Source organism: Cetorhinus maximus, chromosome 17, assembly GCF_964194155.1.
Source record: "Cetorhinus maximus chromosome 17, sCetMax3.hap1.1, whole genome shotgun sequence".
Classification (NCBI taxonomy): domain Eukaryota; kingdom Metazoa; phylum Chordata; class Chondrichthyes; order Lamniformes; family Cetorhinidae; genus Cetorhinus; species Cetorhinus maximus.
Genome location: NC_135895.1, coordinates 71446007 through 71473363, shown reverse-complemented (window position 1 = coordinate 71473363; position 27357 = coordinate 71446007).

The window sequence follows — 27357 nt, the reverse complement described above, 5'->3', positions numbered from 1 at the left end:
GAGAGAGTGAGAGAGAGACTGAGACAGTGAGAGAGAAAGAGAGTGAAAAAGAGAGTGAGTGAGTGAGAGAGTGAAAGTGAGAGTGGGAGTGAGAGTGAGGGAGAAAGTGAGAGAGAGAGAGAGAGAGAGAGAGAGAGAGAGCGAGTGAGAGTGTGAGAGAGTGAGTGTGAGAGATTGAGAGTGAGAGTGTGAGAATGAGTGAGAGTGAATGAGAGTGTGTGTGAGAGTGAGTGAGAGTGAGTGATAGTGAGTGTGTGAGAGTGAGTGAGAGAGAGTGTGTGTGAGAGAGTGAGAGTGAGAGAGAGTGAGAAAGAGAGTGAGAGAGAAAGTGAGAGAGAGTGGGATACTGCGAATGAGTGATACAGAGAGAGAGAGTGAGAGAGCAGGAGAGGAAGAGGGAGAGAGGGAGACAGTGAGAGAGACAGAGAGTGAGAGAGAAAGAGAGTGAAAAAGAGAGAGTGTGAGAGAGAGAGTGAGAGTGAGCGAAAGAGCAAGAAAGTGAGAGAGAGAAAGAGTGAGAGAATGAGAGACTGAGAGTGCGAGAGTGTGAGAGTGTGAGAGAGTGAGAGACTGAGAGACTGAGAGAGTGAGGGGGTGAGGGAGTGAGTGAGAGAGTCAGGGAGTGTGAGAGTGAGTGTCAGACTGAGATATTGAGAGAGAGAGAGAGAGAGGGTGAGAGTGAGAGTCAGAGAGAGAGTGAGTGTGGGACTGAGAGAGAGTGTGAGTGAGTGAGTGTGAGTGAGTGAGAGAGTGAGAGACAGAGAGGGAGAGAGGGAGTGAAAGAGTGAGAAAGTGTTAGAGAGAGAGAGTGAGAAAGAGAGAGAATGAGAAAGTGAGACAGAGAGTGAGTGAGAGTGAGAGAGTAAGAGTTAAACTGAGTGAGATAGAGAGTGAGTGAGTGAGAGAGAGTGAGAGTGAGAGAGAGTGAGAGAGGAAGAGAGGAAGAGGGAGAGAGTGAGAGAGAGACAGACAGTGAGAGAGAAAGAGAGTGAAAAAGAGAGAGTGAGTGAGTGAGAGAGTGAAAGTGAGAGTGGGAGTGAGAGTGAGGGAGAAAGTGAGAGAGAGAGAGAGAGAGAGAGCGAGTGAGAGTGTGAGGGAGTGTGTGTGAGAGATTGAGAGTGAGAGAGAGTGAGAGAGAGTGTGAGAATGAGTGAGAGTGAATGAGAGTGAGTGTGTGAGAGTGAGAGAGAGTGAGAGTGAGAGTGTGTGTGAGAGAGTGAGAGTGAGAGAGAGTGAGAAAGAGAGTGAGAGAGAGACTGAGAGAGTGAGACAAAGAGTGAGTAAGGGAGAGAGAGTGAGAGACATTGAGACAGAGTGAGAGAAATTGAGACTGAGAGAGAGAGTGAGACAGAGAGAGAGTGAGTGAGAGTGACAGTGAAACTGAGTGAGAGTGAGAATGTGAGAGTGAGAATGAGAGAGTGAGGATGAGAGAGTGAGAAAGGAAGAGCGAGAGAGTGAAAGAGTGAGAGAGAGAGTGAGAAAGTGAGAGAGGGTGAAAAAGAGAGAGTGAGTGAGTGAGAGAGTGAGTGTGAGAGTGAGAGAGGAAGAGCGAGAGAGTGAGATAGAGAGTGAGAAAGTGAAAGAGAGAGGGTGAAAAAGAGTGAGTGAGTGAGAGGGAGTCAGAGTGAGGGTGAGAGAGTGAGAAAGAGAGTGAAAAGGAGTGAGTGAGTGAGGGAGAGAGAGTGAGATTGAGTGAGAGTGCAAGAAAATGAGAGAGAGAAAGTAAGAGAATGAGAGACAGACAGTGTGAGAGAGTGAGAGAGTGAGTGTGAGTGTGAGAGTGAGAGAGTGAGATTGTGAAACTGTGTGAGAGAGTGAGAGATTGAGTGAGTGAGAGTGAGTGATTGAGAGAGAGTGATACAGTAAGAGAGTGAGAGGGAGAGTGTTCACATGAGAGAGAGTGTGAGAGAGTGAGAGTGTGAGAGTGAGAAAGTCTGAGAGAGTGAGAGTCTGAGACAGTGAGAGTCTGAGCGAGTGAGAGAGTGAGTGTGTGAGAGTGAGTGAGAGTGAGGATGAGTGAGGGTGAGAGTGAGATTGGGTGAGAGAGTGTGAGTGAGAGAGAGAGAATGAGTGTGAGAGAGTGAGTGTGATTGACAGTGAGTGAGAGTGAGTGATGGTGGGTGAGAGTGAGAGTGAGAATGAGAATGAGAGTAGAGTGAGTGAGTGAGTGAATGAATGAGTGAGTGGGAGAGTGAGAGTGAGGGAGTGAGTGAGTGAGAGTGAGTGAGTGTGAGGAGAGTGAGTGAGAGTGAAAGTGAGTGAGAGAGAGAGTGAGTGATTGAGAGAAAGAGAGTGAGTGAGTGTGTGAGAGTACGAGAGATTTCGAGATTGAGTGTGAGAGTGAGAGAGTAAGTGAGAGGTTGAGAGAGAGAGAGAGTTTGAGAGGGTGAGAGAGGGTGAGAGCGAGAGAGTGAGAAAGAGTGAGAGAGAGAGTGAGGGTGAGAGTGTGGGTGAGTGTGAGGGTGAGAGTGAGGGGGAGATTGAGAGTGAGGGTGAGAGAGAGGGTGAGAGTGAGTGAGAGTGAGAGTGTGAGATTGCGAGAGTGAGAGATTTCAAGAGTTCGAGAGTGAGTGTGAGAGTGAGAGAGTGAGAGTGAGAAAGTGAGTGAGAGTGAGAGGTTGAGAGAGAGAGACAGTTTGAGAGGGTGAGAGAGGGTGAGAGTGAGAAAGAGTGAGAGAGCGAGTGAGGAGAGTGTGTGGGTGAGAGTGTGGGTGAGATTGAGAGTGAGGCTGAGGGTGAGAGTGAGGCTGAGGGTGAGAGTGAGGCTGAGGGTGAGAGTGAGGGTGAGAGTGAGGGTGAGAGTGAGAGAGAGGGTGAGAGTGAGAGAGAGGGTGAGAGTGAGTGAGAGAGTGAGAGAGTGAGAGAGTGAGAGAGTGAGCGATTTAGCAAGTGAGAGAGTGAGAATGAGAGAGAGAGTGCAAGACTGAGAGTGAGAGAGAGTGCAAGAGAGTTAGTGTGAGACTGTGAGAGAGTGAGAGATTGTTTGAGTGAGAGTGAGTGATTGAGAGAGAGAGTAATAGAGTGAGAGAGTGAGACAGAGTGTGAGAGATTGAGAGTGAGAGTGAGAGAGTGAGAGAGTGTGAAAGAGTGAGAGAGTGAGAGAGTGTGAGAGTGAGAGTGAGAGAGTGAGTGAGTGATAGTGAGTGAGTGAGGGTGAGTGTGTGAGAGTGAGTGAGAGTAAGTGAGGGTGAGTGAGGGTGAGTGAGGGTGAGTGAGGGTGAGAATGAGATTGGGTGAGAGAGTGTGAGTGAGTGAGAGTGTGTGAGAGAGTGAGAGAGTGAGAAATTGAGTGCAAGAGTGAGAGTGTGCAAGAGTGAGAGAAAGAGAGTGAGTGAGAGATTGAGAGAGTGAGAGTGAGTGAGAGTGAGAGTGAGAGAGGGTGTTTGTGAGTGGAAGAGAGAGTGAGAGAATGAGAGATAGTGAGTGAGTGAGAGTGAGAGTGAGTGATACAGAGAGTGAGAGTGAGAGTGGGAGTGAGTGAGTTAGAGTGTGTGAGTGAGTGACTGAGAGTGAGTGAGAATGTGAGTGAGAAAGTAGGAGAGTGAGTGTGAGTGAGAGGGAGAGAGGCAGAGAGAGAGAGTAAGGGCGAGAGTGAGGGTGAGAGGGAGGGCGAGAGTGGCGAGGAGTGAGCGAGTGAGAGAGTGTGAGAGTGAGAGAGTGTGAGTGTGAGTGTGAGAGAGAGTGAGACTGAGAGTGTGAGAGAGAGAGTGAGAGAGAGTGAGTGTGTGAGAGTGAGTGTGACTGTGAGAGTGAGTGAGACTGTGAGAGTGATTGAGGGTGATTGAGGGTGAGTGAGTGAGGGTGAGTGAGGGTGGAGAGTGAGTTTGGGTGAGAGAGTGTGAGAGAGTGTGAGAGATAGAGTGAGAGATAGAGTGAGACTAAGTGAGAGAGAGTGAGAGAGAGTGAGAGTGAGTGAGAGAGAGTGAGAGTAGTGAGAGAGAGTGAGTGAGAGTGAGTGAGAGAGTGAGAGAGTGCAAGAGTGAGAGAAAGAGAGTGAGTGAGAGAGAGATTGAGAGAGAGAGTGAGTGTCAGTGAGAGCGAGTGAAAGAGAGAGTTTGAGAGAGAGAAAATGAGAGATAGCGAGTGAGTGAGAGTGAGTGAGAGAGTGGGAGTGAGGAGTTAGAGTGTGAGAGTGAGTGACTGAGAGTGAGAGAGTGAGAATGTGAGTGAGAAAGTGAGAGAGTGAGTGATAGTGAAAGCGAGGGAGTGAGTGAGAGTGAGTGAGGGTGAGAGTGAGACTGAGAGTGAGTGAGTGAGTGATTGAGAGAAAGTGAGTGAGTGAGCGAGAGTGAGTGAGAGTGAGACTGTGAGAGTGCGAGAGATTTCGAGAGTTCGAGAGTGAGTGTGAGAATGAGAGAGTGAGAGTGAGAGAAGGAGTGAGGGTGAGAGTGAGGGTGAGAGTGAGGGTGAGAGTGAGGGTGAGAGTGAGGGTGAGAGTGAGGGTGAGAGTGAGGGTGAGAGTGAGGGTGAGAGCGAGGGGGAGAGCGAGGGGGAGAGCGAGGGGGAGAGCGAGGGGGAGAGCGAGGGGGAGAGCGAGGGGGAGAGCGAGGGGGAGAGCGAGGGGGAGAGCGAGGGGGAGAGCGAGGGGGAGAGCGAGGGGGAGAGCGAGGGGGAGAGTGAGGGGGAGAGTGAGGGGTAGATTGAGAGTGAGGGTGAGAGTGAGAGTGAGAGTGAGGGTGAGGGTGAGGGTGAGAGTGAGAGTGAGGATGACTGTCAGGGTGAGAGGGAGGGTGAGAGGGAGGGTGAGAGTGAGAGTGAGTGTGAGGTAGAAAGTGAGTGAGAGAATGAGAGTGTGAGAGAGTGAGCGATTGAACGAATGAGAGTGAGAGAGTGAGAGAGTGAGAGAGAGAGTGAGAGTGTGAGAGTGAGAGAGAAAGTGTGAGAATGCGAGAGTGAGAGAGAGTGCGAGAGTGAGAGAGAGTGCAAGAGTGGGAGAGAGTGCAAGAGTGGGAGTGAGAGAGAGTGTGAGAGAGTGAGAGAGTGTCAAAGTGTGTGACAGAGTGAGAGACTGAGTGAGAGTGAGTGATTGAAAGAGAGTGACAGACTGAGATAGAGTGTGAGAGAATGAGAGACTGAGAGTGTTCAAGTGAGAGATAGAGTGAGTGAGCATGAGAGAGAGAGAGTGAGCGAGTGAGAGAGTGTGAGAATGTGAGAGCGTGAGAGAGTGAGTGAGAGAGTGAGTGAGAGTGAGTGAGAGTGAGTGAGATTGAGTGAGGGTGAGTGAGGGTGAGTGAGGGTGAAAGTGAGATTGGGTGAGAGAGTGTGAGTGAGTGAGTGAGAGTGAGAGAGAATGAGAGTGAGAGTGAGTGAGAGTGAGTGAGAGTGAGTGAGAGAGTGAGAGATTGAGGCGAGAGTGCAAGAGTGCAAGAGTGAGAGAAAGGCTGTGAGTGAAAGAGAGATTGAGAGATTGAGAGAGTGAGTGACAGTGAGAGCTAGTGAGCGAGAGAGTTTGAGAGTGAGAGAATGAGAGATAGCAAGTGAGTGAGAGTGAGAGTGAATGAGAGACAGAGTGGGCGTGAGTGAGTTAGAGTGTGACAGTGAGTTACTGAGAGTGAGAGAGTGAGAATGTGAGTGAGAAAGTGAGAGAGTGAGTGATAGTGAAAGCGAGGGAGTGAGTGAGAGTGAGTGAGAGTGAGTGAGGGTGAGAGTGAGAGTGAGTGAGACAGTGAGTGATTGAGAGAAACAGAGTGAGAGAGTGAGCAAGAGTGAGTGAGAGTGAGATTGTGGGATTGTGAGAGATTTCGAGAGTTCGACAGTGAGTGTGAGAGTGAGAGAGTGAGATTGAGAAAGTGAGAGAGTGAGTGAGGGTGAGAGTGAGGGGGAGAGTGAGAATGAGGGTGAGAGTGAGAATGAGGATGAGATTGAGTGTGAGGGAGAAAGTGAGTGAGAGTGTGAGAGAATGAGAGAGTGAGAGAGTGAGCGACTGAGTGAGTGAGAGTGAGAGTGTGATAGATTGAGAGAGTTAGGGTGAGAGTGAGAGAGTGAGAGTGAGAGAGATAGTGCGAGAATGCGAGAGTGAGAGTGAGAGAGAGTGCAAGAGTGAGAGTGTGAGAGAGTGAGAGTGAGGGAGTGAGAGAGTGTGAAAGAGTGTGAGAGAGTGAGAGATTGAGTGAGTGTGTGATTGAGAGAGAGTGATAGAGTGAGAGAGTGAGATAGAGTGTGAGAGAGTGAGCGAGTGAGAGTGTTCAAGTGAGAGAGAGAGTGAGTGTGAAAGCGTGAGTGAGTGAGAGAGTCAGTGAGAGAGTGAGAGAGATAGAGTGAGAGAGAGAGTGTGTGAGAGTGAGTGTGTGAGGGTGAGTGTGTGAGAGTGAGTGAGAGTGAGTGGGAGTGAGTGGGAGTGAGTGGGAGTGAGTGAGAGTGAGTGAGGGTGTGAGGCTGTGTGAGGGAGAGTGAGGGTGAGAGTGAGATTGGGTGAGTGAGTGAGTGAGTGAGTGAGTGAGTGAGTGAGTGAGTGAGTGAGTGAGTGAGTGAGTGAGTGAGAGAGTGAGAGAGAGAGAATGAGAGTGAGTGTTTATGAGTGGGAGAGAGAGTGAGAGAATGAGAGATAGCAAGTGAGTGAGAGTGAGAGTGAGTGAGAGAGAGATTGAGAGTGGGTGTGAGTGAGTTAGAGTGTGAGAGTGAGTGAGTTAGAGTGTGAGAGTGAGTGACTGAGAGTGAGAGAGTGAGAATGAGTGAGTGAGGGTGAGAGTGAGGGTGAGAGTGAGGGTGAGAGTGAGGGTGAGAGTGAGGGTGAGTGAGGGTGAGAGTGAGGGTGAGTGAGGGTGAGAGTGAGAGTGAGGGAGAGAGACAGTTTGAGAGGGTGAGAGAGGGCGTGAGAGTGAGAGAGTGAGAAAGAGTGAGAGAGACAGTGAGGAGAGAGTGTGGGTGAGAGTGTAGGTGAGAGTGAGGGTGCGAGTGAGGGGGAGATTGAGTGTGAGGGTGAGAGTGAGGGTGAGGGTGAGGGTGAGGGTGGGGTGAGGGTGAGAGTGAGGGTGAGAGTGAGTGAGAGAGTGAGAGAATGAGAGAATGAGATAGTGAGAGAGTGAGATAGTGGGAGAGTGAGTGAGGGAGTGAGCGATTTAGCGAGTGAGAGTTAGAGATTGAGAGTGAGAGAGAGAGTGTGAGACCGAGAGTGAGAGTGAGAGAGTGAGTGTGTGCAAGTGAGAGAAAGTCAGAGGGAGTGTGAGGGAGTGAGAGAGTGTGAGAGTGTGAGAGAGTGAGAGAGTGAGAGAGTGTGAGAGTGAGTGAGTGAGTGAGAGTGAGTGAGAGTGCGAGAGTCCGAGAGTGTGAGAGATTGAGAGTTTGAGGCTGAGTGTGAGAGTGAGTGAGAGTGAGAAAGTGAGAGAGTGAGTGAGAGTGAGAGAGTAAGGGTGAGGGTGGTGAGAGAGTGAGAGTGTGAGAGTGAGTGAGAGTGAGTGAGAGAGAGAGTGAGAGAGTGAGAGTGAGAGAGATAGTGTGAGAATGCGAGAGTGAGAGAGAGTGCAAGAGTTGGAGTGAGAGAGAGTGTGAGAGATTGAGAGAGTGAGAGAGTGTCAAAGTGCGTGACAGAGTGAGAGAATTGAGTGAGAGTGAGTGATTGAAAGAGAGTGATAGAGTGAGATAGAGTGTGAGAGAATGAGAGAGTGAGAGTGTTCAAGTGAGAGAGAGAGTGAGTGAGCATAAGAGAGAGAGAGTGAGCGAGTGAGAGAGTGTGAGAGTGTGAGAGCGTGAGAGAGTGAGTGAGATTGAGTGAGTGAGATTGAGTGAGGGTGAGTGAGATTCAGTGAGGGTGAGTGAGGGTGAGTGAGGGTGAGTGAGGGTGAGTGGAGGGTGAGTGAGGGTGAAAGTGAGCTTGGGTGAGAGAGTGTGAGTGAGTGAGTGAGTGAGAGTGAGAGCGAATGAGAGTGAGAGTGAGTGAGAGTGAGTGAGAGAGTGAGAGATTGAGTGCAAGAGTGCAAGAGTGAGAGAAAGGGTGTGAGTGAAAGAGAGATTGAGAGAGTGAGAGTAAGTGACAGTGAGAGCTAGTGAGCGAGAGAGTTGAGAGTGAGAGAATGAGAGCTAGCGAGTGAGTGAGAGTGAATGAGAGACAGAGTGGGAGTGAGTGAGTTAGAGTGTGACAGTGAGTTACTGAGAGTGAGAGTGAGAATGTGAGTGAGAAAGTGAGAGAGTGAGTGATAGTGAAAGCGAGGGAGTGAGTGAGAGTGAGTGAGAGTGAGTGAGGGTGAGAGTGAGAGTGAGTGAGAGAGTGAGTGATTGAGAGAAACAGAGTGAGAGAGTGAGCAAGAGTGAGTGAGAGTGAGATTGTGGGAGTGTGAGAGATTTCGAGAGTTCGAGAGTGAGTGTGAGAGTGAGAGAGTGAGGTTGAGAAAGTGAGAGAGTGAGTGAGGGTGAGAGTGAGGGTTAGAGTGAGGGTGAGAGTGAGGGTGAGAGTGAGGGTGAGAGTGAGGGTGAGGGTGAGAGTGAGTGAGAGAGTGAGAGAATGAGAGAATGAGATAGTGAGAGAGTGAGATAGTGGGAGAGTGAGTGAGAGAGTGAGCGATTTAGCGAGTGAGAGTTAGAGATTGAGAGTGAGAGAGGAGAGTGCGAGACTGAGAGTGAGAGTGAGAGAGTGAGTGTTGCAAGTGAGAGAAGTCAGAGGGAGTGTGAGGGAGTGGAGAGAGGTGAGAGAGTGTGAGAGAGTGAGAGAGTGAGAGAATGAGAGTGTGAGAGTGAGTGAGTGAGAGTGAGTGAGAGTGCGAGAGTCCGAGAGTGTGAGAGATTGAGAGTTTGAGGCTGAGTGTGAGAGTGAGTGAGAGTGAGAAAAGTGAGAGAGTGAGTGAGAGTGAGTGAGAGTGAGAGAGTAAGGGTGAGGGTGGTGAGAGAGTGAGAGTGTGAGGAGTGAGTGAGAGTGAGTGAGAGAGAGAGTGAGAGAGAGAGAGAGTGAGAGAGAGAGAGATAGTGTGAGAATGCGAGAGTGAGAGAGAGTGCAAGAGTGGGAGTGAGAGAGAGTGTGAGAGATTGAGAGAGTGAGTGTCAAAGTGTATGACAGAGTGAGAGATTGAGTGAGAGTGAGTGATTGAGAGAGAGTGATAGAGTGAGATAGAGTGTGAGAGAATGAGAGAGTGAGAGTGTTCAAGTGAGAGAGAGAGTGAGTGAGCATGAGAGAGAGAGAATGAGCGAGTGAGAGAGTGTGAGAGTGTGAGAGCGTGAGAGATTGAGTGAGTGAGATTGAGTGAGGGTGAGTGAGGGTGTGAGATTGAGTGAGATTGAGTGAGGGTGAGTGAGGGTGAGTGAGGGTGAGTGAGGGTGAGTGAGGGTGAGTGAGGAGTGAGTGAGGGTGAAAGTGAGATTGGGTGAGAGAGTGTGAGTGAGTGAGTGAGTGAGAGTGAGAGCGAGTGAGAGTGAGTGAGAGTGAGTGAGAGAGTGAGAGATTGAGTGCGAGAGTGCAAGAGTGAGAGAAAGGGTGTGAGTGAAAGAGAGATTGAGAGAGTGAGAGTAAGTGACAGTGAGAGCTAGTGGAGCGAGAGAGTTTGAGAGTGAGAGAATGAGAGATAGCGAGTGAGTGAGAGTGAATGAGAGACAGAGTGGGAGTGAGTGAGTTAGAGTGTGACAGTGAGTTACTGAGAGTGAGAGTGAGAATGTGAGTGAGAAAGTGAGAGAGTGAGTGATAGTGAAAGCGAGGGAGTGAGTGAGAGTGAGTGAGAGGTGAGAGGGTGAGAGTGAGAGTGAGTGAGAGAGTGAGTGATTGAGAGAAACAGAGTGAGAGAGTGAGCGAGAGGAGTGAGAGTGAGATTGTGGGAGTGTGAGAGATTTCGAGAGTTCGAGAGTGAGTGTGAGAGTGAGAGAGTGAGGTTGAGAAAGTGAGAGAGTGAGTGAGGGTGAGAGTGAGGGTTAGAGTGAGGGTGAGAGTGAGGGTGAGAGTGAGGGTGAGAGTGAGGGTGAGAGTGAGGGGGAGATTGAGAGTGAGGGTGAGAGTGAGAATGAGGGTGAGATTGAGTGTGAGGGAGAAAGTGAGTGAGAGTGTGAGAGAATGAGAGAGTGAGAGAGTGAGCGACTGAGTGAGTGAGAGTGAGAGAGTGAGAGTGTGATAGATTGAGAGAGTTAGGGTGAGAGTGAGAGAGTGAGAGTGAGAGAGATAGTGCGAGAATGTGAGAGTGAGAGTGAGAGAGAGTGCAAGAGTGAGAGTGTGAGAGTGAGAGTGAGGGAGTGAGAGAGTGTGAAAGAGTGTGAGAGAGTGAGAGATTGAGTGAGTGTGTGATTGAGAGAGAGTGATAGAGTGAGAGAGTGAGATAGAGTGTGAGAGAGTGAGCGAGTGAGAGTGTTCAAGTGAGAGAGAGAGTGAGTGTGAAAGCGTGAGTGAGTGAGAGAGTCAGTGAGAGAGTGAGAGAGATAGAGTGAGAGAGAGAGTGTGTGAGAGTGAGTGTGTGAGGGTGAGTGTGTGAGAGTGAGTGAGAGTGAGTGGGAGTGAGTGGGAGTGAGTGGGAGTGAGTGAGAGTGAGTGAGGGTGTGAGGCTGTGTGAGGGAGAGTGAGGGTGAGAGTGAGATTGGGTGAGTGAGTGAGTGAGTGAGTGAGTGAGTGAGTGAGTGAGTGAGTGAGTGAGTGAGTGAGTGAGTGAGAGAGAGAGAGAGAATGAGAGTGATTGTTTATGAGTGGGAGAGAGAGTGAGAGAATGAGAGATAGCAAGTGAGTGAGAGTGAGTGAGAGAGAGATTGAGAGTGGGTGTGAGTGAGTTAGAGTGTGAGAGTGAGTGAGTTAGAGTGTGAGAGTGAGTGACTGAGAGTGAGAATGAGTGAGTGAGGGTGAGAGTGAGGGTGAGAGTGAGAGTGAGGGAGAGAGACAGTTTGAAAGGGTGAGAGAGGGCGTGAGAGTGAGAGAGTGAGAAAGAGTGAGAGAGACAGTGAGCAGAGAGTGTGGGTGAGAGTGTAGGTGAGAGTGAGGGTGCGAGTGAGGGGGAGATTGAGTGTGAGAGTGAGAGTGAGAGTGAGGGTGAGGGTGTGAGTGAGGGTGAGGGTGAGGGTGAGGGTGATGGTGAGGGTGATGGTGAGGGTGATGGTGAGGGTGAGAGTGAGGGTGAGAGTGAGGGTGAGAGTGAGGGTGAGAGTGAGGGTGAGTGTGAGGGTGAGAGTGAGAGTGAGGGTGAGAGTGAGGGTGAGGGTGAGAGTGAGTGAGAGAGTGTGAGAATGAGAGAATGAGATAGTGAGAGAGTGAGATAGTGGGAGAGTGAGTGAGAGAGTGAGCGATTTAGCGAGTGAGAGTTAGAGATTGAGAGTGAGAGAGAGAGTCCGAGACCGAGAGTGAGAGTGAGAGAGTGAGTGTGTGCAAGTGAGAGAAAGTCAGAGGGAGTGTGAGGGAGTGAGAGAGTGTGAGAGAGTGAGAGAGTGAGAGAGTGAGAGAGTGAGAGAGTGAGTGAGTGAGTGAGTGAGAGTGAGTGAGTGAGTGAGAGTGAGTGAGAGTGCGAGGGTCCGAGAGTGTGAGAGATTGAGAGTTTGAGGCTGAGTGTGAGAGTGAGTGAGAGTGAGAAAGTGAGAGAGTGAGTGAGAGTGAGTGAGAGAGAGAGAGTAAGGGTGAGGGTGGTGAGAGAGTGAGAGTGTGAGAGTGAGTGAGAGTGAGTGAGAGAGAGAGTGAGAGAGTGAGAGTGAGAGAGATAGTGTGAGAATGCGAGAGTGAGAGAGAGTGCAAGAGTGGGAGTGAGAGAGAGTGTGAGAGATTGAGAGAGTGAGAGAGTGTCAAAGTGTGTGACAGAGTGAGAGATTGAGTGAGAGTGAGTGATTGAAAGAGAGTGATAGAGTGAGATAGAGTGTGAGAGAATGAGAGAGTGAGAGTGTTCAAGTGAGAGAGAGAGAGTGAGTGAGCATGAGAGAGAGAGAATGAGCGAGTGAGAGAGTGTGAGAGTGTGAGAGCGTGAGAGAGTGAGTGAGATTGAGTGAGTGAGATTGAGTGAGGGTGAGTGAGATTGAGTGAGATTGAGTGAGGGTGAGTGAGGGTGAGTGAGGGTGAGTGAGGGTGAAAGTGAGATTGGGTGAGAGAGTGTGAGTGAGTGAGTGAGTAAGTGAGAGTGAGAGCGAATGAGAGTGAGAGTGAGTGAGAGAGTGAGAGATTGAGTGCGAGTGTGCAAGAGTGAGAGAAAGGGTGTGAGTGAAAGAGAGATTGGGAGAGTGAGAGTAAGTGACAGTGAGAGCTAGTGAGCGAGAGAGTTTGAGAGTGAGAGAATGAGAGATAACGAGTGAGTGAGAGTGAGAGTGAATGAGAGACAGAGTGGGAGTGAGTGAGTTAGAGTGTGACAGTGAGTTACTGAGAGTGAGAGTGAGAATGTGAGTGAGAAAGTGAGAGAGTGAGTGATAGTGAAAGCGAGGGAGTGAGTGAGAGTGAGTGAGAGTGAGTGAGGGTGAGAGTGAGAGTGAGTGAGAGAGTGAGTGATTGAGAGAAACAGAGTGAGAGAGTGAGCGAGAGTGAGTGGGAGTGAGATTGTGGGAGTGTGAGAGATTTCGAGAGTTCGAGAGTGAGTGTGAGAGTGAGAGAGTGAGGTTGAGAAAGTGAGAGAGTGAGTGAGGGTGAGAGTGAGGGTTAGAGTGAGGGTGAGAGTGAGGGTGAGAGTGAGGGTGAGAGTGAGGGGGAGATTGAGAGTGAGGGTGAGAGTGAGAATGAGGGTGAGATTGAGTGTGAGGGAGAAAGTGAGTGAGAGTGTGAGAGAATGAGAGAGTGAGAGAGTGAGCGACTGAGTGAGTGAGAGTGAGAGAGTGAGAGTGTGATAGATTGAGAGAGTTAGGGTGAGAGTGAGAGAGTGAGAGTGAGAGAGATAGTGCGAGAATGCGAGAGTGCAAGTGAGAGAGCGTGCAAGAGTGAGAGTGAGAGAGAGTGTGAGAGAGTGAGAGTGAGGGAGTGAGAGAGTGTGAAAGAGTGTGAGAGAGTGAGAGATTGAGTGAGTGTGTGATTGAGAGAGAGTGATAGAGTGAGAGAGCGAGATAGAGTGTGAGAGAGTGAGCGAGTGAGAGTGTTCAAGTGAGAGAGAGAGTGTGAGAGCGTGAGAGAGTGAGTGAGAGAGTCAGTGAGAGAGTGAGAGAGATAGAGTGAGAGAGAGAGAGTGTGTGAGAGTGAGTGTGTGAGGGTGAGTGTGTGAGAGTGAGTGAGAGTGAGTGGGAGTGAGTGGGAGTGAGTGGGAGTGAGTGGGAGTGAGTGGGAGTGAGTGGGAGTGAGTGGGAGTGAGTGAGAGTGAGTGAGGATGTGAGGCTGTGTGAGGGTGAGTGAGGGTGAGAGTGAGATTGGGTGAGAGAGTGTGTGAGTGAGTGAGTGAGAGAGTGAGAGAGAATGAGAGAGAGAGTGAGAGTGAGTGAGAGTGAGTGTTTATGAGTGGGAGAGAGAGTGAGAGAATGAGAGATAGCAAGTGAGTGAGAGCGAGAGTGAGTGAGAGAGAGATTGAGAGTGGGAGTGAGTGAGTTAGTGTGTGAGAGTGAGTGAGTTAGAGTGTGAGAGTGAGAATGTGAGTGAGTGAGGGTGAGAGTGAGGGTGAGAGTGAGGGTGAGAGTGAGGGTGAGAGTCAGGGTGAGAGTCAGGGTAAGAGTCAGGGTGAGAGTCAGTGTGAGAGTGAGAGTGAGGGAGAGAGACAGTTTGAGAGGGTGAGAGTGAGAGAGTGAGAAAGAGTGAGAGAGAGAGTGAGGAGAGAGTGTGGGTGAGAGTGTGGGTGAGAGTGAGGGTGCGAGTGAGGGGGAGATTCAGTGTGAGGGTGAGAGTGAGGGAGAGAGTGAGGGTGAGAGTGAGAGTGAGAGTGAGAGTGAGAGTGAGAGTGAGGGTGAGGGTGAGTGTGAGGGTGAGGGTGAGGGAGTGTGCGTGAGGGTGAGGGTGAGGGTGAGAGTGAGAGTGAGGGTGAGGGTGAGGGTGAGGGTGAGGGTGAGGGTGAGAGTGAGAGTGAGAGTGAGGGTGAGAGTGAGAGTGATAGTGAGTGAGAGAATGAGAGAGTGAGATAGTGAGAGAGTGAGATAGTGAGAGATTTAGCGAGTGAGAGTTAGAGATTGAGAGTGAGAGAGTGAGAGTGTGCAAGTGAGAGAAAGTCAGAGGGAGTGTGAGAGAGTGAGAGAGTGTGAGAGTGTGAGAGAGTGAGAGAGTGAGAGAGTGAGAGAGTGTGAGAGAGTGAGTAAGTGAGTGAGTGAGTGAGTGAGTGAGTGAGTGAGTGAGTGAGTGAGTGAGTGAGTGAGTGTGCGAGAGTCCGAGAGTGCGAGAGATTGAGAGTTTGAGGCTGAGTGTGAGAGTGAGTGAGAGTGAGAAAGTGAGAGAGTGAGTGAGAGTGAGTGAGAGTGAGAGAGTAAGGGTGAGGGTGGTGAGAGAGTGAGAGTGAGTGAGAGTGATTGAGAGTGAGTGAGAGTGAGTGAGAGTGAGTGTGTGAGAGTGAGTGTGTGTGAGTGAGTGTGTGAGAGTGAGTGAGAGTGAGTGGGAGCGAGTGAGAGTGAGTGGGAGTGAGTGAGAGTGAGTGAGAGTGAGTGAGGGTGTGAGGCTGTGTGTGGGTGAGTGAGGGTGAGAGTGAGATTGGGTGAGAGACTGTGAGTGAGTGAGTGAGTGAGTGTGTGAGTGAGTGAGAGAGAGAGAATGAGAGAGAGTGAGAGTGTGAGTGAGAGTGAGTGAGAGAATGAGAGATTGAGTGTGAGAGTGAGAGAGTGCAAGAGTGAGAGAAAGAGAGAGAGTGAGAGAAAGAGAGAGAGTGAGAGATTGAGTGAGTGAGAGTGAGAGTGAGTGAGGGTGTTTGTGAGTGGGAGAGAGGGAGAGAATGAGGGATAGCGAGTGAGTGAGAGAGTGAGAGTGGGAGTGAGTGAGTTAGAGTGTGAGAGTAAGTTAGAGTGTGAGAGTGAGAATGTGAGTGAGAAAGTGAGAGAGTGAGTGAGAGTGAGAGTGAATGAGAGATAGAGAGAGAGTAAGGTAAGAGTGAGGGTGAGAGTGAGGGCAAGAGTGAGCGAATGAGAGAGTGCGAGAGTGAGAGAGTGCGAGTGTGAGAGAGAGTGTGAGAGTGAGAGAGGGTGTGAGAGTGAGAGAGTGAGAGAGTGAGTGTGTGAGACTGAGTGAGAGTGAGTGAGAGTGAGTGAGAGTGAGTGAGAGTGAGTGAGAGTGAGTGAGAGTGAGTGAGAGTGAGTGAGAGTGAGTGAGAGTGAGCGAGAGTGAGCGAGGGTGAGCAAGGGTGAGTGAGGGTGAGTGAGAGTGAGTGAGAGATTGAGTGTGAGAGTGAGAGAGTGCAAGAGTGAGAGAGAGGGAGTGAGAGAGAGATTGAGAGAGTGAGTGAGTGAGAGTGAGAGCCACTGAGCGAGAGAGTTTGAGAGTGAGAGAATGAGAGATAGTGAGTGAGTGAGAGTGAGTGAGAGAGAGAGTGGGAGTGAGTGACTGAGAGTGAGAGAGTGAGAATGTGAGTGAGAAAGTGAGAGAGTGAGTGATAGTGAGAGAGAGTGAGAGAGAGAGTGAGTGTGAGAGAGTGAGACAGTGTGAGAGTGAGAGTGAGTGAGACAGTGAGTGAAATTGAGTGAGAGTGATTGAGAGAGAGAGACAGAGAGAAAGTGAGAGTGAGTGAGAGATTGAAAGAGATAGAGAGTGGGAGTGGGAGAATGAGAGAGTGAGAGTGAAAGAGTGAGAGTGAGTGAGACTGAGTGAGAGTCAGTGAGAGTGAGTGAGAATGAGAGTGAGATTGGGTGAGAGAGTGTGAGAGATAAAGTGAGAGAGTGAGAGTGATAGAGAGAGTGAGAGAGAGTGAGAGTGAGTGAGAGTGAGTGAGAGAGTTAGAGTGAGTGAGAGTGAGAGAGTGAGAGAGTGAGTGAGAGTGAGTGAGAGATTGAGTGAGAGAGTTTGAGAGTGAGAGAATGAGAGATAGCGAGTGAGTGAGAATGAGAGTGAGTGAGAGAGAGAGTGGGAGTGAGTGAGTTAGAGTGTGAGATTGAGTGACTTAGAGTGAGAGAGTGAGAATGTGAGTGAGAAAGTGAGAGAGTGAGTGATAGTGAGTGAGAGGGTGAGAGAGAGAGAGTGAGAGTGAGACAGTGTGAGAGTGAGAGTGAGTGAGACAGTGAGTGAGATTGAGTGAGAGTGATTGAGAGAGAGAGAGACAGAGAGAAAGTGAGAGTGAGAGTGAGAGAGAGATTGAAAGAAATAGAGAGTGGGAGAGTGAGAATGAGAGAGTGAGAGTGAAAGAGTGAGAGTGAGTGAGATTGAGTGAGACTGAGTGAGAGTGAGTGAGAGTAAGATTGGGTGAGAGAGTGTGAGTGATAGAGTGAGAGAGTGTGAGGGAGTGTCAGTGAGAGCGAGTGAACGAGAGAGTTTGAGAGTGAGAGAATGAGAGATAGCGAGTGAGTGAGAGTGAGAATGAATGAGACAGAGAGTGGGAGTGAGTGAGTTAGAGTGTGAGAGTGAGTGACTGAGAGTGAGAGAGTGAGAATGTGAGTGAGAAAGTGAGAGAGTGAGTGATAGTGAAAGCGAGGGAGTGAGTGAGAGTGGGTGAGAGTGAGAGTGAGAGTGAGTGAAAGAGTGTGAGTGAGTGAGCGAGAGTGAGTGAGAGTGAGATTGTAAGAGTGCGAGAGATTTTGAGAGTGAGTGTGAGAGTGAGATTGAGAAAGTGAGAGAGTGAGTGAGGGTGAGAGTGAGGGTGAGAGAGAGGGTGAGAGTGAGAGTGAGGGTGAGGGTGAGGGTGATGGTGAGGGTGAGAGTGAGGGTGAGAGTGAGGGTGAGAGTGAGGGTGAGAGTGAGGGTGAGAGTGAGGGTGAGAGTGAGGGTGAGAGTGAGAGTGAGGGTGAGAGTGAGGGTGAGGGTGAGAGTGAGTGAGAGAGTGAGAGAATGAGATAGTGAGAGAGTGAGATAGTGGGAGAGTGAGTGAGAGAGTGAGCGATTTAGCGAGTGAGAGTTAGAGATTGAGAGTGAGAGAGAGAGTGCGAGACCGAGAGTGAGAGTGAGAGAGTGAGTGTGTGCAAGTGAGAGAAAGTCAGAGGGAGTGTGAGGGAGTGAGAGAGTGTGAGAGAGTGAGAGAGTGAGAGAATGAGAGTGTGAGAGTGAGTGAGTGAGAGTGAGTGAGAGTGCGAGAGTCCGAGAGTGTGAGAGATTGAGAGTTTGAGGCTGAGTGTGAGAGTGAGTGAGAGTGAGAAAGTGAGAGAGTGAGTGAGAGTGAGTGAGAGTGAGAGAGTAAGGGTAAGGGTGGTGAGAGAGTGAGAGCGTGAGAGTGAGTGAGAGTGAGTGAGAGAGAGAGTGAGAGAGTGAGAGTGAGAGAGATAGTGTGAGAATGCGAGAGTGAGAGAGAGTGCAAGAGTGGGAGTGAGAGAGAGTGTGAGAGATTGAGAGAGTGAGAGAGTGTCAAAGTGTGTGACAGTGTGGGAGATTGAGTGAGAGTGAGTGATTGAAAGAGAGTGATAGAGTGTGAGAGAATGAGAGAGTGAGAGTGTTCAAGTGAGAGAGAGAGTGAGTGAGCATGAGAGAGAGAGAATGAGCGAGTGAGAGAGTGTGAGAGTGTGAGAGCGTGAGAGATTGAGTGAGTGAGATTGAGTGAGGGTGAGTGAGATTGAGTGAGGGTGAGTGAGGGTGAGTGAGGGTGAGTGAGGGTGAGTGAGGGTGAGTGAGGGTGAAAGTGAGATTGGGTGAGAGAGTGTGAGTGAGTGAGTGAGTGAGAGTGAGAGCGAATGAGAGTGAGAGAGAGTGAGAGTGAGTGAGAGTGAGTGAGAGAGTGAGAGATTGAGTGCGAGAGTGCAAGAGTGCAAGAGTGAGAGAAAGGGTGTGAGTGAAAGAGAGATTGAGAGAGTGAGAGTAAGTGACAGTGAGAGCTAGTGAGCGAGAGAGTTTGAGAGTGAGAGAATGAGAGATAGCGAGTGAGTGAGAGTGAATGAGAGACAGAGTGGGAGTGAGTGAGTTAGAGTGTGACAGTGAGTTACTGAGAGTGAGAGTGAGAATGTGAGTGAGAAAGTGAGAGAGTGATAGTGAAAGCGAGGGAGTGAGTGAGAGTGAGTGAGAGTGAGTGAGGGTGAGAGTGAGAGTGAGTGAGAGAGTGAGTGATTGAGAGAAACAGAGTGAGAGAGTGAGTGAGAGTGAGATTGTGGGAGTGTGAGAGATTTCGAGAGTTCGAGAGTGAGTGTGAGAGTGAGAGAGTGAGGTTGAGAAAGTGAGAGAGTGAGTGAGGGTGAGAGTGAGGGTTAGAGTGAGGGTGAGAGTGAGGGTGAGAGTGAGGGTGAGAGTGAGGGGGAGATTGAGAGTGAGGGTGAGAGTGAGAATGAGGGTGAGATTGAGTGTGAGGGAGAAAGTGAGTGAGAGTGTGAGAGAATGAGAGAGTGAGAGAGTGAGCGACTGAGTGAGTGAGAGTGAGAGAGTGAGAGTGTGATAGATTGAGAGAGTTAGGGTGAGAGTGAGAGAGTGAGAGTGAGAGAGATAGTGCGAGAATGCGAGAGTGCGAGTGAGAGAGAGTGCAAGAGTGAGAGTGAGAGAGAGTGTGAGAGAGTGAGAGTGAGGGAGTGAGAGAGTGTGAAAGAGTGTGAGAGAGTGAGAGATTGAGTGAGTGTCCCGTGAATTGAGAGAGAGTGATAGAGTGAGAGAGCGAGATAGAGTGTGAGAGAGTGAGCGAGTGAGAGTGTTCCAAGTGAGAGAGAGAGTGGAGTGTGAGAGCGTGAGAGAGTGAGTGAGAGAGTCAGTGAGAGAGTGAGAGAGATAGAGTGAGAGAAAGAGAGTGTGTGAGAGTGAGTGTGTGAGGGTGAGTGTGTGAGGGTGAGTGAGTGAGAGTGGTGAGAGTGAGTGAGAGTGAGTGGGAGTGAGTGGGAGTGAGTGGGAGTGAGTGGGAGTGAGAGGTGGAGTGGTGGGAGTGAGTGGAGTGAGAGTGAGTGAGGATGTGAGGCTGTGTGAGGGTGAGTGAGGGTGAGAGTGAGATTGGGTGAGAGAGTGAGTGAGTGAGTGAGTGAGTGAGTGAGTGAGTGAGTGAGAGAGTGAGAGAGAATGAGAGAGAGAGTGAGAGTGAGTGAGAGTGAGTGTTTATGAGTGGAGAGAGAGTGAGAGAATGAGAGATAGCAAGTGAGTGAGAGCAAGAGTGAGTGAGAGAGAGATTGAGAGTGGGAGTGAGTGAGTTAGTGTGTGAGAGTGAGTGAGTTAGAGTGTGAGAGTGAGCGACTGAGAGTGAGAGAGTGAGAATGTGAGTGAGTGAGGGTGAGAGTGAGGGTGAGAGTGAGAGTGAGGGTGAGAGAGTGAGGGTGAGAGTGAGGGTGAGAGTCAGGGTGAGAGTCAGGGTGAGAGTCAGGGTGAGACTCAGGGTGAGAGTCAGGGTGAGAGTCAGGGTGAGAGTCAGGGTGAGAGTCAGGGTGAGAGTCAGGTGAGAGTCAGGGTGAGAGTCAGTGTGAGAGTGAGAGTGAGGGAGAGAGACAGTTTGAGGGGGTGAGAGTGAGAGAGTGAGAAAGAGTGAGAGAGAGAGAGGAGAGAGTGTGGGTGAGAGTGTGGGTGAGAGTGTGGGTGAGAGTGAGGGTGAGAGTGAGGGGGAGATTCAGTGTGAGGGTGAGAGTGAGGGAGAGAGTGAGGGTGAGAGTGAGAGTGAGAGTGAGAGTGAGAGTGAGGGTGAGGGTGAGGGTGAGGGTGAGAGTGCGCGTGAGGGTGAGGGTGAGGGTGAGATTGAGAGTGAGGGTGAGGGTGAGAGTGAGAGTGATAGTGAGTGAGAGTGAGAGAATGAGAGAGTGAGATAGTGAGATAGTGAGAGAGTGAGATAGTGAGAGATTTAGCGAGTGAGAGTTAGAGATTGAGAGTGAGAGAGTGAGAGTGTGCAAGTGAGAGAAAGTCAGAGGGAGTGTGAGAGATTGAGAGAGCGTGAGAGTGTGAGAGAGTGAGAGAGTGAGAGAGTGTGAGAGAGTGAGTGAGTAAGTGAGTGAGTGAGTGAGAGTGAGTGAGTGAGTGAGTGAGTGTGCGAGAGTCCGAGAGTGCGAGGGATTGAGAGTTTGAGGCTGAGTGTGAGAGTGAGTGAGAGTGAGAAAGTGAGAGAGTGAGTGAGAGTGAGTGAGAGTGAGTGAGAGTGAGAGAGTAAGGGTGAGGGTGGTGAGAGAGTGAGAGTGAGTGAGAGTGAGTGAGAGTGAGTGAGAGTGAGTGTGTGAGAGTGAGTGTGTGAGAGTGAGTGTGTGAGAGTGTGTGAGAGTGAGTGAGAGTGAGTGGGAGTGAGTGAGAGTGAGTGAGGGTGTGAGGCTGTGTGAGGGTGAGTGAGGGTGAGAGTGAGATTGGGTGAGAGAGTGTGAGTGAGTGAGTGAGTGAGAGATAGAGAATGAGAGAGAGTGAGAGTGTGAGTGAGAGTGAGTGAGAGAGTGAGAGATTGAGTGTGAGAGTGAGAGAGTGCAAGAGTGAGAGAAAGAGAGAGAGTGAGAGATTGAGTGAGTGAGAGTGAGGGTGAGTGTTTGTGAGTGGGAGAGAGTGAGAGAATGAGGGATAGCGAGTGAGTGAGAGAGTGAGAGTGGGAGTGAGTGAGTTAGAGTGTGAGAGTGAGTAAGTTAGAGTGTGAGAGTGAGAATGTGAGTGAGAAAGTGAGAGAGTGAGTGAGAGTGAGAGTGAATGAGAGATAGAGAGAGAGTAAGGTAAGAGTGAGGGTGAGAGTGAGGGCGAGAGTGAGCGAATGAGAGAGTGCGAGAGTGAGAGAGTGCGAGTGTGAGAGAGAGTGTGAGAGTGAGAGAGAGTGTGAGAGTGAGAGTGTGAGAGAGTGAGAGAGACTGAGTGGGAGTGAGTGAGACTGAGTGAGAGTGAGTGAGAGTGAGTGAGAGTGAATGAGAGTGAGTGAGGGTGAGTGAGGGTGAGTGAGAGTGAGTGAGAGTGAGTGAGAGATTGAGTGAGAGAGTGCAAGAGTGAGAGAGAGGGAGTCAGAGAGAGATTGAGAGAGTGAGTGAGTGAGAGTGAGAGCCACTGAGCGAGAGAGTTTGAGAGTGAGAGAATGAGAGATAGTGAGTGAGTGAGAGTGAGTGAGAGAGAGAGTGGGAGTGAGTGACTGAGAGTGAGAGAGTGAGAATGTGAGTGAGAAAGTGAGAGAGTGAGTGGTAGTGAGAGAGAGTGAGAGAGAGAGTGAGACAGTGTGAGAGTGAGACAGTGAGTGAAATTGAGTGAGAGTGATTGAGAGAGAGAGACAGAGAGAAAGTGAGAGTGAGAGTGAGTGAGAGATGAAAGAGATAGAGAGTGGGAGAGGGAGAATGAGAGAGTGAGAGTGAAAGAGTGAGAGTGAGTGAGACTGAGTGAGAGTCAGTGAGAGTGAGTGAGAATGAGAGTGAGATTGGGTGAGAGAGTGTGAGAGATAAAGTGAGAGAGTGAGAGTGATAGAGAGAGTGAGAGAGAGTGAGAGTGAGTGAGAGTGAGTGAGAGTGAGTGAGAGAGTTAGAGTGAGTGAGAGTGAGAGAGTGAGTGAGAGATTGAGTGCGAGAGTGAGAGTGTGCATGAGCGAAAGAAAGAGTGAGTGAGAGTGAGAGCGAGTGAGTGAGAGAGTTTGAGAGTGAGAGAATGAGAGATAGCGAGTGAGTGAGAATGAGAGTGAGTGAGAGAGAGAGTGGGAGTGAGTGAGTTAGAGTGTGAGATTGAGTGACTTAGAGTGAGAGAGTGAGAATGTGAGTGAGAAAGTGAGAGAGTGAGTGATAGTGAGTGAGAGGGTGAGAGAGAGAGAGTGAGAGTGAGACAGTGTGAGAGTGAGAGTGAGTGAGACAGTGAGTGAGATTGAGTGAGAGTGATTGAGAGAGAGAGACAGAGAGAAAGTGAGAGTGAGAGTGAGTGAGAGATTGAAAGAAATAGAGAGTGGGAGAGTGAGAATGAGAGAGTGAGAGTGAAAGAGTGAGAGTGAGTGAGACTGAGTGAGACTGAGTGGGAGTGAGTGAGAGTAAGATTGGGTGAGAGAGTGTGAGTGATAGAGTGAGAGAGTGAGAGGGAGTGTCAGTGAGAGCGAGTGAACGAGAGAGTTTGAGAGTGAGAGAATGAGAGATAGCGAGTGAGTGAGAGTGAGAATGAATGAGAGAGAGAGTGGGAGTGATTGAGTTAGAGTGTGAGAGTGAGTGACTGAGAGTGAGAGAGTGAGAATGTGAGTGAGAAAGTGAGAGAGTGAGTGATAGTGAAAGCGAGGGAGTGAGAGTGGGTGAGAGTGAGAGTGAGAGTGAGTGAAAGAATGTGAGTGAGTGAGCGAGAGTGAGTGAGAGTGAGATTGTAAGAGTGCGAGAGATTTCGAGAGTAAGTGTGAGAGTGAGAGAGTGAGATTGAGAAAGTGAGAGAGTGAGTGAGGGTGAGAGTGAGGGTGAGAGTGAGGGTGAGAGTGAGGGTGAGAGTGAGGGTGAGAGTGAGGGTGAGGGTGAGAGTGAGGGTGAGAGTGAGGGTGAGAGTGAGGGTGAGAGTGAGGGTGAGAGTGAGAGTGAGGGTGAGAGTGAGGGTGAGAGTGAGAGTGAGGGTGAGAGTGAGGGTGAGAGTGAGAGTGAGGGTGAGAGTGAGGGTGAGAGTGAGAGTGAGGGTGTTGAAGTGAGAGAGAGAGTGACCGTGAGAGAGAGAGTGTGACCGTGTGAGAGAGAGAGAGAGAGAGTGAGAGAGTGAGCGAGTGAGAGAGTGTGAGAGTGTGAGAGTGTGAGAGTGTGAGAGCGTGAGAGAGCGAGTGATCGAGAGTGAGTGAGGATGAGTGAGGGTGAGTGAGGGTGAGTGAGGGTGAAAGTGAGATTGGGTGAGAGAGTGTGAGTGAGTGAGTGAATGAGAGAGTGAGAGATTGAGTGCGAGAGTGCAAGAGTGAGAGAAAGGGAGTGAGTGAGAGAGTGAGAGTGAGTGACAGCAAGAGCAAGTGAGCGAGAGAGTTTGAGAGTGAATGAGAGATAGCGAGTGAGTGAAAGTGAGAGTGAATGAGAGAGAGAGTGGGAGTGAATGAGTTAGAGTGTGAGAGTGAGTGACTGAGAGTGAGAGAGTGAGAATGTGAGTGAGAAAGTGAGAGAGTAAGTGATAGTGAGAGCGAGGGAGTGAGTGAGAGTGAGTGAGGGTAAGAGTGAGAGTGAGTGAGAGAGAGAGTGTGATTGAGAGAAAGAGAGTGAGTGAGTGAGAGTGAGTGAGAGTGAGAGTGTGAGAGTGTGAGAGTGCGAGAGATTTTGGGAGTTCGCGAGTGAGTGTGAGAGTGAGATTGAGAAAGTGAGAGAGTGAGAGAGTGAGAGGTTGAGAGAGAGAAAGAGAGTTTGAGAGGGTGAAGGGTGAGAGTGAGATAGTGAGAAAGAGTGAGAGAGAGAGTGAGGAGAGAGTGTGGGTGAGAGTGTGGGTGAGAGTGAGGGTGCGAGTGAGTGGGAGATTGAGTGTGAGGGTGAGAGTGAGGGAGAGAGTGAGGGTGAGAGAGAGAGTGAGAGTGAGGGTGAGGGTGAGAGTGAGAGTGAGAGCGAGGGTAAGGGTGAGTGTGAGAGTGAGGGTGAGGGTGAGGGTGAGGGTGAGAGTGATAGTGAGTGAGAGAGTGAGAGAATGAGAGAGTGAGATAGTGAGAGAGTGAGTGAGAGAGTGAGCGATTTAGTGAGTGAGAGTTAGAGATTGAGAGTGAGAGAGAGAGTGCGAGACCGAGAGTGAGAGTGAGAGAGTGAGAGTGTGCAAGTGAGAGAAAGTCAGAGGGAGTGTGAGGGAGTGAGAGAGTGAGAGAGTGTGAGAGTGTGAGAGAGTGAGAGAGTGAGAGAGTGAGAGAGTGAGAGAGTGAGAGTGAGTGAGTGAGAGTGAGAGAGTAAGGGTGAGGGTGGTGAGAGAGTGAGAGAGTGAGAGTGAGTGAGAGTGTGTGAGAGTGAGTGTGTGAGAGTGAGTGTGTGAGAGTGAGTGTGTGAGAGTGAGTGTGTGAGAGTGAGTGTGTGAGAGTGAGTGTGTGAGAGTGAGTGTGTGAGAGTGAGTGTGTGAGAGTGTGAGAGTGAGTGAGAGTGAGTGGGAGTGAGTGAGAGTGAGTGAGGGTGTGAGGCTGTGTGAGGGTGTGAGGGTGAGAGTGAGATTGGGTGAGAGAGTGTGAGTGAGTGAGAGAGTGAGAGAGAATGAGAGAGAGTGAGAGTGAGTGAGAGTGAGTGAGAGAGTGAGAGATTGAGTGTGAGAGTGAGAGAGTGCAAGAGTGAGAGAAAGAGAGAGAGTTAGAAAAGAGATTGAGTGAGTGAGAGTGAGAGTGAGTGAGGCTGAGTGTTTGAGAGTGGAGAGAGTGAGAGAATGAGGGATAGTGAGTGAGTGAGAGTGAGTGAGAGAGTGAGAGTGGGAGTGAGTGAGAGTGTGAGAGTGAGTAAGTTAGAGTGTGAGAGTGAGTGAAGTGAGAGTGAGAATGTGAGTGAGGTGAGAAGTGAGAGAGTGAGGAGGTGTGAGTGAAGGAGAGAGTAGCAAGAGTGAGGGTGAGAGTGAGTGGTGAGTGAGCGAATGAGAGAGTGCGAGAGTGAGAGAGAGTGTGAGAGTGAGAGTGTGAGAGAGTGAGAGAGTGAGAGAGTGTGTGTGAGACTGAGTGAGAGTGAGTGAGACTGAGTGGGAGTGAGTGAGAGTGAGTGAGAGTGAGTGAGGGTGATTGAGAGTGAGTGAGAGATTGAGTGTGAGAGTGAGAGTGTGAGAGAGTGAGAGAGAGATTGTGTGAGACTGAGTGAGAGTGAGTGAGAGTGAGTGAGAGTGAGTGAGACTGAGTGAGACTGAGTGAGAGTGAGTGAGAGTGAGTGAGAGTGAGTGAGAGTGAGTGAGAGTGAGTGAGGGTGAGTGGGGGTGAGTGAGGGTGAGTGAGGGTGATTGAGAGTGAGTGAGAGATTGAGTGTGAGAGTGAGAGAGTGCAAGAGTGAGAGAGAGTGAGTGAGAGAGAGATTGAGAGAGTGAGTGAGTGAGAGTGAGAGCCACTGAGCGAGAGAGTTTGAGAGTGAGAGAATGAGAGATAGCGAGTGAGTGAGAGTGAGTGAGAGAGAGAGTGGGAGTGAATGACTGAGTGTGAGAGAGTGAGAATGTGAGTGAGAAAGTGAGAGAGTGAGTGATAGTGAGAGAGAGAGAGTGAGAGAGTAATGTGAGAGAGTGAGACAGTGTGAGAGTGAGAGTGAGTGAGACAGTGAGTGAAATTGAGTGAGAGTGATTGAGAGAGAGAGAGGACAGAGAGAGAGTGAGAGTGAGTGAGAGATTGAAAGATATAGAGAGTGGGAGAGGGAGAATGAGAAAGTGAGAGTGAAAGAGTGAGAGTGAGTGAGACTGAGTGAGAGTCAGTGAGAGTGAGTGAGAATGAGAGTGAGATTGGGTGAGAGAGTGTGAGAGATAAAGTGAGAGAGTGAGAGTGATAGAGAGAGTGAGAGAGAGTGAGAGTGAGTGAGAGTGAGTGAGAGAGTTAGAGTGAGTGAGAGTGAGTGAGTGAGAGTGAGTGAGAGATTCAGTGCGAGAGTGAGAGTGTGCATGAGTGAAAGAAAGAGAGTGAGTGAGAGTGAGAGCGAGTGAGCGAGAGAGTTTGAGAGTGAGAGAATGAGAGATAGCGAGTGAGTGAGAATGAGAAGGAGTGAGAGAGAGAGTGGGAGTGAGTGAGTTGGAGTGTGAGAGTGAGTGACTTAGGGTGAGAGAGTGAGAATGTGAGTGAGAAAGTGAGAGAGTGAGTGATAGTGAGTGAGAGGGTGAGAGAGTGAGAGTGAGAGAGTGAGAAAGAGTGAGAGTGAGTGAGACAGTGAGTGAGATTGAGTGAGTGTGATTGAGAGAGAGACAGAGAGAAAGTGAGAGTGAGAGTGAGTGAGAGATTGAAAGAGATAGAGAGTGGGAGAGTGAGAATGAGAGAGTGAGAGTGAAAGAGTGAGAGTGAGTGAGAGTGAGTGAGACTGAGTGAGACTGAGTGAGAGTGAGTGAGAGTAAGATTGGGTGAGAGAGTGTGAGTGATAGAGTGAGAGAGTGAGAGGGAGTGTCAGTGAGAGCGAGTGAACGAGAGAGTTTGAGAGTGAGCGAATGAGAGATAGCAAGTGAGAGTGAGAATGAATGAGAGAGAGAGTGGGAGTGAGTGAGTTAGAGTGTGAGAGTGAGTGACTGAGAGTGAGAGAGTGAGAATGTGAGTGAGAAAGTGAGAGAGTGAGTGATAGTGAAAGCGAGGGAGTGAGAGTGAGTGAGAGTGAGAGTGAGAGTGAGTGAAAGAGTGTGAGTGAGTGAGCGAGAGTGAGTGAGAGTGAAATTGTAAGAGTGCGAGAGATTTCGAGAGTTCAAGAGTGAGTGTGAGAGTGAGATAGTGAGATTGAGAAAGTGAGAGAGTGAGTGAGAGTGAGGGTGAGAGTGAGGGTGAGAGTGAGGGTGAGAGTGAGGGTGAGAGTGAGGGTGAGAGTGAGGATGAGGGTGAGAGTGAGGCTGAGAGTGAGGGTGAGAGCGAGGGTGAGAGTGAGGGTGAGAGTGAGGGTGAGAGTGAGAGTGAGGGGGAGAGTGAGGGTGAGAGTGAGGGTGAGGGTGAGAGTGAGAGTGAGAATGAGGGTGAGGGTGAGAGTGAGAGTGAGGGTGAGAGTGAGGGTGAGGGTGAGGGTGAGAGTGAGGGTGAGGGTGAGACTGAGGGTGAGACTGAGGGTGAGACTGAGGGTGAGAGTGAGGGTGAGGGTGAGAGTGAGGGTGAGGGTGAGACTGAGGGTGAGAGTGAGAGTGAGGGTGAGAGTGAGGGTGAGAGTGAGTGTGAGAGTGAGAGTGAGGGTGAGAGTGAGAGTGAGGGTGAGAGTGAGGGTGAGAATGAAACAGTGAGAGTGATAGAGTGAGAGTGTGAAAGTGAGAGACAGTGAGAGAGAGTGTGAGAGATTGAGAGAGTGAGTGAGAGTGAGAGTGAGTGAGAGTGAGTGAGAATGAGTGAAAGTGAGTGAGATTGAGTGAGAGTTAGTGAGAGTTAGTGAGAGTGCGAGAGATTGAGATTTCGAGGGTGAGTGAGAGAGTGAGTGAGAGTGAGAAATTGAGAGAGTGAGTGACAGTAAGAGAGAGAGGGAGTGGGGTGAGAGTGAGCTAGAGTGAGAGAGAGAGTGGGGTGAGGGTGAGAGTGAGAGTGAGGGTGAGAGTGAGGGTGAGGGTGAGAGTGAGGGTGTGAGTGAGGGTGTGAGTGAGGGTGTGAGTGAGGGTGTCAGTGAGGGTGAGAGTGAGAGTGAGGGTGAGAGTGAGAGTGAGAGTGAGGGTGAGAGTGAGAGTGAGAGAGAGGGTGAGGGTGAGAGTGAGAGTGAGAGTGAGAGTGAGGGAGAAAGTGAGTGTGAGTTTGAGAGAATGAGAGAGTGAGAGATTGAGCGATTGAACGAGTGAGAGTGAGAGAGTGAGAGTGAGAGAGTGAGAGTGAGAGATATTGTGCGAGAATGCGAGAGTGGAGAGTGGGAGACGTGAAGAGTGCAAGAGTGAGAGAGAGTGAGAGAGTTGAGCATGTTCAAGTGACAGAGGGAGAGAGATTGAGTGAGAGAGAGAGAGAGAGAGAGAGTGAGCGAGTGAGCGAGTGTGAGAGTGTGAGAGCGTAAGAGAGTGAGTGAGAGTGTGAGAATGTGAGAGAGTGTGAGAGTGAGAGCGTGAGAGAGTGACAG